The sequence below is a fragment of the Eschrichtius robustus genome, chromosome 20 (assembly GCF_028021215.1).
Source record: "Eschrichtius robustus isolate mEscRob2 chromosome 20, mEscRob2.pri, whole genome shotgun sequence".
In the NCBI taxonomy this organism is placed as follows: Eukaryota; Metazoa; Chordata; class Mammalia; order Artiodactyla; family Eschrichtiidae; genus Eschrichtius; species Eschrichtius robustus.
Window position 1 is genome coordinate 41,842,708 of NC_090843.1, and position 14,088 is coordinate 41,856,795.

Below are 14,088 nucleotides of genomic sequence, written 5' to 3' on the forward strand. Positions count from 1 at the left end.
TTCTACTCTTTGCTTAAGCAACTCAAAGAAATTTCCTTCTCTAAAATAAAAGTCAGATCAGTAAATACTGTTAAGAGTCAATTCAAGGATGTCACTCATGCACAAATTTCCTCAGAGGGCTTCCCTGGTGGCGCAGTGGTTGGGAGTCCGCCTGCCAATGCAGGGGACACGGGTTCGAGCCCTGGTCTGGGAAGATCCCACATACCGCGGAGCATCTAGGCCCGTGAGCCACAACTACTGAGCCTGCGCGTCTGGAGCCTGTGCTCTGCAAAAAGAGAGGCCGCGACAGTGAGAGGCCCACGCACCGCGATGAAGAGTGACCCCACTTGCCACAACTAGAGAAAGCCCTCGCACAGAAACGAAGACCCAACACAGCCAAAAATAAATAAATAAATTATTAATTAAAAAAAAAAATTTCCTCAGAAAGCCTACACAGGTGTATTATAACACACACAGTGAGAAAGATATTTAAGTGTAATGAAATTATGAAAGTACTTCTGCAGGGTCCCAAGTGTTATTAAAATCTACTAGATAATACAATGATTTACATTTTTATTTCATATTTTGACAGTAAAACTACCTCACTGTTAAACTCTCAATTCTGTAATTGAATGACGTTTCAATAATTAATAAGAAAGTATTCAAAACTCTTCTCTAGTCTTGCCCAAGTGTTAAGAGAATTAACAGGTAATAAGGGAATTCCCTGGTGGTTAGGACTCTGCGCTTTCACTGCCGAGGGTGCGGGTTCAATCCCTGGGCAGGGAACTAATATCCCACAAGCTGCATGGCATGGCCAGAAAAAAAAAAAAAAAAAGATGATAAGATGTCTGTTTTTATCCAAATAGAACATTCTTACTAAGGTATTCAGATAATATCTAACAAATACACAAATTCTAATCTCTTTCAACCTTAGTATCCTGAATGATAGTATTTCATTACCACTGATAATGTTATTACTGCTTATAAGACAATGTAAACTTTAAGTTCCCAAAGTGTATATGTCAACAATAAAAGCACCCAAGATGAAACCTGTACCAAAAACAATAGAAATGTCACAAAACCTACATATCAGTAAGAGAAGGAGAATCTTCCCAAGGCAAGAAACAGAGGTACAGACACATCTTGTTTTATTGTGTTTTTGCTTTATTGTACTTCACAGATATTACATTTTTACACATTGAAGGTTTGTGGCAACCTTACATCAAACAAGTCTATTGGCTCCACTTTTCCAACAGTATTTAATCACTTCATGTCTGTGTCATTTTGGTAATTCTCACAATATTTCAAACTTTTACATTATTATTGTTACATTTGTTGTCATGATCTGTGACCAGTGACCTTTGATGGTATTGTTTTGGAGCGCCACAAACCACACCCATATAAGACGACAAACTTAACTGATCAATGTTACGTGTGTTCTGATTGCTTCACCTATCAGCCATCTGTCCCGCCTCCCCGCCCATCTCTTTCCCTCTTCTTGGGCCTTCCTATGCCCTGAGGCACAACAATATTGAAATTAGGCCAATTGATAACGCTACAATGGCCTCTAAGTGTTCAAGTGAAAGAAAAAGTCACGTCTTACTTTAAATTAAAAGCTAGAAATGGTTAAGGTTAGTGAGGAAGACATGTTGAAAGCCAAGATAGGCCGAAAGCTAGGCCTCTTGTGCCAAACAGTTAGCCAAGTTGTGAATGAAAAGGAAAAATTCTTATAGGAAATTAAAAAGCGCTACTCCAGTGAAAACATGATTAAGAAAGCTAAACAGTGTTATTGCTGACATGAAGAAAGTTTTAGTGGTCTAGATAGAAGACCAAACCAGTTACAACACTCCCTTAAGCCAAAAGCTTAGTCCACAGTAAGGCCCTAACTCTCAATTCTACGAAGGCTGAGAGAGGCAAGGAAGCAGTAGAAGAAACGTCTGAAGCTAGCAGAGGTGGTTCATAAGGCTGAAGGAAAGAAGCTACCTCCATAACATAAAAGTGCAAGCTGATATAGAAGCTGCAACAAGTTATCCAGGAGAAGTAAATGCCTGGATCCGAAGCGTCCAAGGACATGCTGACTCTCTTGTCAGGAGCTAATGTAAGCTGGTGACTTAAAAGTTGAAGCTAATGCTCATTTACCATTCTGAAAATCCTAGAGCCCTTAAGAATTATGTTAAATTTACTCTGCCTGTGCTCTATAAAGAGAACAACAAAGCCTGATGACAGCCCATCTCTTTACATATGGTTAAATGAACATTTTAAACCCACTTGAGATTTACCGCTCTGCAAAGAAAGATTTTTTGCAAAATATTACTGCTCATTGACAATGCACGTACCTGGTCACCCAAGCGCTCTGATGGAGATGTACAAGGTTAATGTTGTTTTCATGCCTGCTAACACACATCCATTCTGCAGCCCACAGATCAAGGAGTAATTCTGACTTTCAAGTCTTAGTATTTAAGAAATATATTTCGTAAGGCAATAGCTGCCGTAGATAGTGATTGCTCTGATGGATCTGGGCAAAGTAAATTGAAAACCTTCTGGAAAGGATTCACCGTTCTAGATGCCATTAAGATCATTCATGATTTGTGGGAAGAGGTCAAAATATCAACATTAAGAAGACTTTGGAAGAACTTGATTCCAAACCTCACAGATGACTTTGAGCAGTTCAAGAACTCAGTGGAGGAAGTAACTGCAGATATTGTAAAAATAGCAAGAGAATGAGAATCAGAAGTAGAGCCTGAAGATGTGACTGAATTGCTACAATCTCATGATAAAACTTTAACAGATGAGGAGTTGCTTTTTATGGATAAGCAAAAAAAACCAAAAACAAAACAAGGTTTCTTGAAATGGAATCTACTTCCAGGTGAAGATGCTGTGAAGATTGTTGAAATGACAACAAAGGATTTAGAATATTACATCAACTTAGTTGATAAAGCAGAGTCAGGGTTTGAGAGGATTGAATCCAAATCTGAAAGAAGTTCTACTGTGGGTAAAATACTATCAAACAGCATTGCATGCTACAGAGAAATCATTCGTGAAAGGACGAGTCAATCAATGCAGCAAACTTTACTGCTGTCTTGTTTAAAGAAATTGCTACACCCACCCCAGACTTCAGCAACCACCAACCTGATCAGTCAGCAGCCATCAAACATTGAGGCAAGACCCTCCACCAGCAAAAAGATTACGACTCAGTGGTGGTTAGCGTTTTAGAGCAATGAAGTATTTTTAAATTAAGGTACGTACATTGTCTTTTTTTCAGACATACAGCTAGTGCACACTTAATAGACTGTAGTATCGTTTAAACATAACTTTTATATGCACCAAAAAAGCAAAAAATTCATGTAACTTGCTTTACTGTGGTGGTCTAGAACCAAACCTGCAATATCTTGAAGTATGCCTATATATAGGAAATAAATTAATCAAGAGACAAGAAGAGAACCAAGATTAATGGTAGCAACGGGGTTACAAACAAAATCCTATAATCACTAAACTTTTTATAATTCTGCCCAAGATCAACCACCTTCCCAATCACAAGGGCTGATTTCAGGGAATAAAACAGAGCTTGGTGGTTAAGAACAAAGAATACAGAGAAAGAAAAATCTATGTTAAAAAGACTGCACCTTGGGAACTTTCCAGAACGCTTGGTGAAAAGGCTGAGGAGCGGCGGCTGCCCGAGCTGCACGGCAACGCGCTCCTTCCCGCTCCCCCACACCAGCATCAGCCCCCTCACCTCACCGGCTGTAGGAAATGGTGAAAGAAACCACTTATTATGATGTTTTGGGGGTCAAACCCAATGCCACCCAAGAATTGAAAAAGGCTTACAGGAAACTGGCCTTGAAGTACCACCCTGATAAGAATCCAAATGAAGGAGAGAAGTTTAAACAGATTTCTCAAGCTTACAAAGTGCTCTCTGATGCAAAGAAAAGGGAATTATATGACAAAGGAGGAGAGCAGGCAATTAAAGAAGGTGGAGCAGGTGGCGGTTTTGGCTCCCCCATGGACAGCTTTGATATGTTTTTTGGAGGAGGAGGCAGGATGCAGAGAGAAAAGAGAGGTAAAAATGCTGTGCATCAACTCACAGTAACCTTAGAAGATTTATATAATGGTGCAACAAGAAAACTAGCTCTGCAAAAGAATGTGATTTGTGACAAATGTGAAGGCCGAGGTGGTAAGAAAGGAGCAGTAGAGTGCTGTCCCAATTGCCGAGGTACTCGCATGCAAATGAGAATTCATCAGATAGGACCTGGAATGGTTCAGCAAATTCAGTCTGTCTGCATGGAGTGCCAGGGCCATGGGGAGCGGATCAGTCCTAAAGGTAGATGTAAAAGCTGCAATGGAAGGAAGATAGTTTGAGAGAAGAAAAATTCTAGAAGTTCATATTGACAAAGGCATGAAAGATGGCCAGAAGATAACACTCCATGGTGAAGGAGACCAAGAACCAGGACTGGAGCCAGGAGATATTATCATCGTTTTAGATCAGAAGGACCATGCTGTTTTTACTCAACGAGGAGAAGACCTTTTCATATGTATGGACATACAGCTGGTTGAGGCATTGTGTGGCTTCCAAAAGCCAATATCTACTCTTGACCACCGAACCACAGTCATCACTTCTCATCCAGGTCAGATTGTCAAGCATGGAGATATCAAGTGTGTGCTAAATCAAGGCATGCCAATTTATCGTAGACCATATGAAAAGGGTCGCCTAATCATTGAATTTAAGGTAAACTTTCCTGAGAATGGCTTTCTCTCCCTGGATAAACTCTCTTTGCTGGAAAAACTCCTACCTGAGAGGAAGGAAGTGGAAGAGACTGATGAAATGGACCAGGTAGAACTAGTGGACTTTGATCCGAATCAGGAAAGACGGCGCCATTACAATGGAGAAGCATACGAGCATGATGAACATCATCCTCGGGGTGGTGTTCAGTGTCAGACCTCCTAATGGGGCCAGTGAATAACACTCACTGCCGGCATTTTATTTGCAGTAGTGATTGAGTGAAGGACTATAATCATAATATGCTCACTACTTGCTATTGTTTGTTTTAATATTCAACTATAGTAGTGTTTTAAAAGTTAAATGAAGAATGAACTCGAATATAAAAGCTCTGACTTTGCCCTGTATGTATGATGACTTCAGTGTGTAAGATAAGTTTAATACTTGTAAAAACTACTTTAAAAAATTTCCCCTAGCATTTGTTAGGCCATACTTTGTATTTGATTTCAGCTATGTACATGGAATAGCTTAGACTGAAATGCCAGGTATATGTATTGGCTTCAGTGTATGACCCTTAATTGTTAAGCTATGAGTTAAAACTGTATTTAACTGGCAGTCAGACAAAGAATTTGTAGAGAAGTGTTGGTCTGTATAGTGGTATTAAGTGGGATTCATTGTGATGCCTCTGCATTTATTCTATTGCCTCAACTGTTACTTGAAGATGGCATGCTATATAATTTAATTTAGCCTGTGGTATCAGTGATAGAAATGATACCTTTCTAAAGAAAGGGTTTATCATATAACATGCTGCTTCTTGAGGGCTTGCACTTGTAGAATTGCATTCCCTTCTGCTGTGCCATCTTTTTTTTAATATATCTAGCTATTGGTCCTGGTTACTTTTTTTTTTCTTCCTTCTCTTTGGACCACAGTGAGCCTTAGAGTAGTCACTTCTGGAGCAGGGTAACTTAGAGGTTAGAGTGATGAGACCTTTACATGGAGAAGTAATTTGCATGTATGAGTTAGGAAGGTGTTTTGCAGGTATGTTACAGGCTTACTTTAAACCATTTAACTTATGCTCCAAAGTAACTGTAATTTAATGTTGGTAGAATAGCAAATTATGAATAGCTTTAATTGTATGTTTAAAGTCATATGTTCACAAGCTTAAAACTGGATATCAGAATTTAAGCAATTCTTGAAATGTATCAATGTCTCAATATACTGATTCAAAGCATGAAAAAAAAAAAAAAGACTGCACCTTAACAATGCTGAACTTGAGTGAATAACTTAGCTATGATATTTCCATCTGTGAAATGGGAATAGCATTTAACAGCTCATGAGGTGGTAGTAAAGCAAAATGAGTTATACAAGGCACAGTGCATAGCACAAAGTATATATTCAGCAGATGTTAGCTGTTATAATAACAATACAGGTAAGCCCACTGTTTCAGATCACACAGGAGATTTGGAACAGAGCTATGACTAAAACATACTTACAACTCAGAGGCCAGAATCCTTTCCATATTACTAGCATTATTCATAGTTTGACTCACCAGTCATGGCAAGAATATTCTGCACTAAGGTTAGTCTATGTCAGAAGTTGTGTCACTGGGGGTCAGTTCCCATGATCCTTTCAGTGATCCAAAAAGTCAAAACTATCTTCATGATAACGTTAAGTTGTTATTTGCCTTTTTCGCAGTGTTTGACATTTGCACTAACGGTGCAAAAGCAACGGTAGTTAAAATGTACCAGTAATCATTATATTATTCACTGCTACACACTTTCAGGTGGGGAAAAAAATTTTTCAATGTCTCTCAAGAATGTCTTTGGGCTTCCCTGGTGGCACGTGGTTAAGAATCCGCCTGCCAATGCAGGGGACACTGGTTTGAGCCCTGGTCCAGGAAGATCCCACATGCCGCGGAGCAACTAAGCCCATGCACCACAACTACTGAGCCTGTGCTCTAGAGCCCGTGAGCCACAACTACTGAGCCCGCGTGCCACAACTACTGAAGCTTGCACGCCTAGACCCCGTGCTCCGCAACAAGAGAAGCCACCACAATGAGAAGCCCGTGCACCGCAACGAAAAGTAGCCCTGCTCGCCGCAACTAGAGAAAGCCCATGCGCGGCAATGAAAACCCAACATGGCCAAAAATAAATAAATAAAATAAATAAATTTTTTAAAAAAAGAATGTCTTTGAAGAAGTAGTAAAAATGATAAATGTTATTAAACCTCAATGCTTGGTGTCACAAATGGGAAATATACATAAAGTACTTATGCTGCATTGTGATATGCAATGGTTGCCTTGGAAAAATGACTTTGTTCAGCTGAGTTCCAAGATCATCAGTCACTTTTTTTGTGAAACCTCAAATTCAGAGAACTGACAAACAATGGTTATTTGGTTGTGGATACCCAGCAGACATTTTCTGTGCCAAAACAGCTACGGAAAAGAACTGTCAGTGTTTGTTGCCAATGATAAAACACACTTTCAAGCGAAAAAACATAATCCTGGAAAATTTGTATGTACCACATGAGCTTAAAAGCTTTCCAATACTTCAAGACTTTCGTTGTGAAAACGGTGATGTCAATAAATGTGACTGATACTGCATAATGAAATGTGTCAACACTACTTAGTAAGTCGTTATTTTCCAAATGATTAATCCATGTTGTTACAAAATCACACATGAGTAGAAGATCCATGCAAAGTATAAGACAGACCAATGACATTTTAGTTGTTGTTTTTTTGAGTAAAACAGCTTTAACGAAGTGTAACTGAAATGTATAATTTGGTAAGTTTCACACACATTTATATATACCCATAAAACCATCACCATTATGACAATCAAGATACTAAATATATCCATCATCCCCAAAGTTTCCTCTGCCTTTTGTAATTCTTCCCTCTTACCTTCTCCCTCCACCCTCCACCCAACCTGAGCCCAGCCTGTCCCGTCTCTAAGCAACCGCACACCTGCATTCTATCACTATAGATTAGTTTGCATTTTTCTAGAGGTTTATATAAGTGGAATCATATATATGTGCTCTTTTTTATCTGGCTGCTTTCACTAAGAATAATTAATTTAAAAGTCATTCCTAGGGACTTCCCTGGTGGTGGATAAGACCGCGTGCTTCCAACACAGGGGGCTTGGGTTCGATCCCTGGTAGGGGAACTAGATCCCACAGGCATGCCGCAACTAAGAGTCCACATGCTACAACTAAAAGATCCTGTAACTAAGACCTGGCACAGCCAAAATAAATAAGTAAATATTAAAAAAATAAATAAATAAATAAGTCATTCTTATTGTTGCACGTATCAACAGTTCATTACTTTTTATTGCTGAGTGTTATTCCACTGTATAGACATACCAAAATTTGCTTATCCAGTCATCTGTTGGTGGCAATTAGGGTTGATTTTATTTGGCTATTCCAAATAAAGTTACCATGAACATTTCTGGAAGTCTCTGAATGGACATCTAGTTCCTTTTCTCTGGGGTGAATATCTAGGAGTGGTTTAGCTGAGTCACACAGTAAGTGTATGTTTAACTTTTTAACAAATCACCAAATGGTTTACAAAAGTGGTTGTATCACTTTACATTCTCACCAGAAACATATAAGACTTCAAATTTCTCTATATTCTTGCCAACATGTGGTATGATCTTTGTAATTATAGCCACTCTAATAGGAAACAGTGGTATTGTAGATAAATTTCTTTTTTTTTAAATTTACTATTTTTTTTTATTTATTTTATTTATTTATTTTTGGCTGCGTTGGGTCTTCATTGCTGCGTGCAGGCCTTCTCTAGTTGTGGAGAGCAGGGGCTATTCTTCGCTGTGGTGCACGGGCTTCTCATCGCAGTGGCTTCTCTTTGTTGCAGAGCACGGGCTCTAGGAGCACGGGCTTCAGCAGCTGTGGCTTGCGGGCTCTAGAGTGCAGGCTCAGTAGTTATGGTGCACGGGCTTAGTTGCTCCGTGGCATGTGGGATCCTCCTGGACCAGGGATCAAACCCGTGACCCGTGCATTGGCAGGGATTCTTAACCACTGCGCCACCAGGGAAGTCCTGTAGATAAATTTCTGTTTCCCTAATGACTTATACTATTAAACGTCTTACACAGGATTATTTTGCCATCCATAAATCTTCTTTAGTGGGGTGTCTGACAAACTATTTGCCCTTACAGAAAAGAGACCTTGTTTTTTTTTTTATTGTTGAATTTCAAATTCCTTATATATTCTTGAAACAAATCCACATAATTTGAAGAGAACTTTACAATTCTCATGATGTCTAATTTACAAATGTGTTTCTTTATGGATTGTGTTTTTGCATTGTAACTAAACTATCATTGCCCAACCCAAAGGAAAATTTTCTCCTATGTTGTCTCCAGTAAGTTTTATTGTTTTAGGATTTAAATCTAGGTCTATGATCAATTTTCAGTAAGTTTAAGTATATAGTGTGAGGTATGGATCCAAGTTCAATTTTTTTGCATATGTATAGCCAAATGTTCAAGCACAATTTGTTGAAAAGACTACACTTTCCCCATAGCACTGTCTTTGCATCTTTGTCAAAAAATAGTTTCCTAATGAATGTGTATTTATTTCTAGAATCATAGTACAGGTATTCCCCAATTTCGAACATTCTCTTTATGCCACTTAACTTTTACAAAAGGACCTATACTAGTACTTGTTTTTGCTAACCAAAAGAAATCTGAAGAGAAATTTTGTTTCTACAAAAAAAGCTGAAAAGTGAAAACAGCATTCAGTGCTTATTTTGTAGAAAGCCATTACAGAGGCATGCTCCAAGCAGCAAGAGTGGCACTGCCAAGCTCCTTCCCTGGGAATCATACCCAGCATCTCAGTATCAAGCCACCATAGCTTTGAACTGTGTCTGTGAGTATCTATGCTTTGTCCTGATATATTTTGTGCATCCATTAGCAAGATGTGTCCAAAGGTAATTGTTCCTTCACTTTATGCCATTTCAGCCTACAAAAGGTTTCATAGGACCACTCTACTTTTGGATAGTGGAAGAAATCTGTATATTCCATTCTTCATCTGTCTATTCTTATGCTAATACTATGTTGTATTATGCTGATACTGTGGCCTTATTATAAATCTTAGTCATATAGTATTAGCCCTCAAATTTTGTTGTCCTTTTGATTTCAATGATTTTCTCTACAGCATTTGTTTATTTCATTGCACTCTTTGATCTTTATTTCCTTTCTTCTGTTTACTTTCCATTTAACTTCTTCTTCTTTCTAGTTTATTAAAGTAGACATTGACATCACTGATTTAAGGCCTTTCTGCTTTTCACTTATGTAGGCATTTAGTGCTATAAATTTCCCCCTACCTACTGCTTTAGCAGCATTCTACAAATTCTGGTATGTTGTGCTTTCATTTTAATTCAGTTTAAAACACTTAAAAAAAAACTCTTATAATCTCCTCTTTGATCCAGGGGTTATTTAGAAGCGTGTTATTTAACTTTAAAATACGTCAGATTTTCAAAATATCTGTTACTAACATCTAAATTAATTCCATTATGGCAAAAAAAAATCCGAATGATTTGAATACTTATGAATTTACTGAGACATGTTCTATGTTCCAGAATATGGTCTTTCTTGGTAAATATTCTGTGCACACGTAAGAATAATTTGTATTCTGCTACTGTTGGATCACATGGTCTATAAATGTCAATCAGGTCAGGTTGGTTGATAGTGCTGTTCAAATGCACTATATCCTTGATGATTTCTGCCTACCTGTTATATCAATTGAGAGAATAGTTTTTGTCTATTTCTCCTTATACTTCTATCAGTTTTTGTTTCATGTATTTTGAAGATCTGTTATCAGGGTATAAACAGAAATGTTTATAGTCGTTATATGTCCTCTTCATTAACTGATCCTTTTATCACTATGAAATAAACTTTATCTCTGGTAATATGCTTTCCTTTGAAATCTACTTTGATATTAAAACAACATTTCCAACTTGGTTTTGATTAGTACTAGTATGGTATATCTTTACATTTAAAGTATGCTTCTTGGGGTTAGCATACACTTGAGTTTTGCTTTTTTAGGCAATCTGACAATCTCTGCCTTTTAATTGGGGGTGTTTAGACCATTTATAGTACCACGTCTTGGTATCTGTCCCATCCGTTTTTTGTTACCTGTTATCTTTTCCTGCCTTCCTTAAGATTAGGATTTGTTTCAATTTTATCCCCTTTGTTGCTTTATAAACTAAATGTCTTTGTCATTTTAGCAGTGGCTTTATAGTTTATAGTTGTGGGAGGCTGAACAGTGTCCCCAAGATATCAATATCCTAATCCCTGGAACATGTGAATGGGAATATACAGTTGTGATTAAGCCAAGGATCCTGAGATGAGGGGACTATCCTGGAACATCCATGTGGACCCAGAATGTAACCATGAGTGTCACTGTAAGAGAAAAGAAGAGGAAGATTCGACAGGGACAAAAAAAAGGTAAGGCCATGTGACCAAAGGCAGAGACAGGAGTGACATGGTCACAAGCCCAGAAATGCTGGCAGCGAGCAGAAGCTGAAGGAGGCAAGAAATGGACCTCCCTTAGTGTCTCTGGAGCTAGTACAGCCCTGCTGAAACGTCGATTTTGGCCTAGCAATAGTTTTTGGATTTCTGGCCTCCAAAACTGTGAGGGAAATTTTTTCTATTGTTTTAAGCTGCCAAATTTGTGGTAATTTGTTACAGCAGGCAACAGAAAGTAATAGGATAGTACATATCTTCAACTTATCACAGTCTAGCTTTAATTGTTATTATAACACTTCACATATACTGTCAGAATCTTACATTATACTTCCATGCTCTACTCTTTTGGCCTTTATACAGCTGTTGTTATCATGTATTTTGCTTCTACATACGTTAAAAATCCCAAAATACAATGTTATAATTTTTGATTAAACAGTCAATTATCATTTAAAATCACTTTGGTAACAGAAAAAAAAATTTTATTTATCCAGGTAATTTCCATTTCTGATGCTCTTCATTTCTTTGTTTAGATTCAGAGGTCCAACTGGTATTATTTTCCTTCTATCTGCAGCATGCACTTTAACATTTCTTATAGTCCAGGTCTGAAAATGTCTTAGTTTCACTATATTTTTTAAAATATATTTTTGCTGATTATAGAATTCTAGGTTAGTATTTCTTTCTTTCAATCCTTTAAAAAATGTTGCTGTATTATCATTTCACTTGTATTGTTTCCAGTGAGAAACCTGATTTCACCCTTATCTTTGTGCCTCTAAATATAACATCTTTTTTTTCACTGCCAGTTTAAGATTTTTTATCACTGGCTTTGAGCAATTTGATTATCATGTGCTTTGGTGTTTTCTTCATGCTTCATGTGCTTGTAGTTCACTGAACTTCCTCGATCTGTGGATTTAAAGCTTTCATCAAGTTCGGAAAGTATTTACTTTTTTCTTCCCATCCCCTCCTTTGAGGACTCCAGATATCTGTACATTAAGCTACTTCAAGCTGTTTTTCAGTTTTGGAATTCATTTTTCTATGTTCACATTTTGAATAGTTTCTACTGCTAACGCCTTCAAGTTCATTAATCTTTTCTTCTGCAATGTCTAATCTGTCATTCATGCCATCCAGTGTATTTTTCATTTCAAATATAGTTCATTCTCAAGAAGTTCAATTTGGGTCTTTTATATCTTCCATATCTCTATTTAACTTCTGAACAAATGGAGTGGTTATAAAAACTGTCTTAAATATTCTCTCGTAATTCTCACATGAGAATCCAGTTGTCTTTTTTTAAGCCATACAAAGATTTCCAAAAACGCAAAACAGCACAAGTTTTCTCATCAAATATTAGTTTGCTTTAGAGAAAGTTACTATTCATTGAAATGTTATTTATGTTAATATTCAACAGGTTTATTATTATAAGTGAATTAATTTTTAAAATTTGTTTCAATTTCTAATTCAGAAAATACCAATAGATATAACCCACATTAAAAAAACAAGCAAAAAACCAGTTCTTGCTCCATTTAAATTGACTGATTACTCTCCTCAGTACTGGTTGTCTTCCTGCCCCTTTGAATGCCAATTAATCTTTGACTGAACAACAGACATTGTAAACTTAACTTTGTTGGGTGGTGGATATTTTTGTAATCTTATAAATTTTCTTGAGCTCTGCTCTGGGATGCAGTTAGGTTACTTGGAAACAATTTGATCCTTTCAGGTCTTGCCTTTATTTGTTAGATGGGTCTGGAGCAGTGTCCAGTCTAGGACTAACTGTTCCCCACTAGTGAGGCAAGAATTTCCTGAGTACTTCACCCAGTGTCCCATGGATTACAAGTTTCTCCACTATAGTGGTAGGAACAGACACAGTTACTGGCACCAGGCACCACTCCCTCTAATCCTTTCAGATGGTTATTCTCCCAACCTCAGGTAGGTTCCTTCACGTGCATGCCCTACTCAGTACTCCGCTGATATTTGAAGAGAACTCTACAAATCTCTGGAGTTCTTTGTGCAGCTCTCTCCTCTGGTGTTCTGTCCACTGCACTCTAGGTGTGCTGGTCTTCCTAGACACTCAGCACTGTCTCCTCAACTCAAGGAGTCAGCCAAACTCTTGCAGTCTGCCTCCACGTGTTACAGCCTGAAAACTTTCTCAAGGTTAAGCGAGGCAATCATAGATCTGATTTATTTACTTCTTGTCTCTAGGGATCGCTTTCATTTGTTGTCTCATGTCCAGTGTCTAGGAAATGTTGTTTTTCTTTTCAGTTGTTGCAGAAGAAACGGTTACTTCCATTACTCCATCATAACTGGAAGCAGACATCTCATACCAAACCAACAGATTTTAGTGTAACAGAGTGAAATAAATTCACTGATATGGTTCCAGATTTCATATTGCAAATTACATTTAAGAAACAACCACTTGTTCAATTTTGGGGTAAAATCAAAGATAATTCATAATTATCTAAAACTGCTTTTTAAAGTGTTCCTCCCTAACAAAAAGATTAATGGTTGTCAGGGACTGGGTGGGGAGGGGAAAGGGAAGTGACTGCTAATGAGTACAGGGTTGCTTTGTGGGGTGATGAAATGTTCTGAAATTAGATATTGGTGATAGCTGTAGAACTCAGTGAATATACTAAAATCTACTGAATTGTACACTTATTTATGAGGTGAATTTTATGGTATGTGAATTGTATCTCATTTAAAAAAAACTTTTCCCAACTACATATGAAATCCAAAATCCCTGAGGCCAGATTTTATACATATACTTCAACCAAAACAACTTATTACAGTAAATTGAAAAGCCATACATTAAGAGATTTTTTAAAAAACATCAATAAGTTTTCTCACCGAGTATTATTTTGCTTTAGAAAAACATTTATTCTTCAAGAAAATGTTATTTATGTTAATATGTAATAGGTTTATTACTTTAAA

The 14,088-nt window shown here is 37.5% G+C and overlaps 1 protein-coding gene and 1 pseudogene across 3 annotated transcripts in view; one reads left to right on the forward strand and one right to left on the reverse strand.

Annotated features, from left to right (window-relative positions):
* TRIM37 (tripartite motif containing 37) overlaps window positions 1–14,088 on the reverse strand; it is a 118,209-nt gene that overhangs the window by 60,398 nt on the left and 43,723 nt on the right. The window lies entirely within an intron of this gene.
* LOC137754716 (dnaJ homolog subfamily A member 1 pseudogene) lies at window positions 3,719–5,005 on the forward strand (annotated as a pseudogene).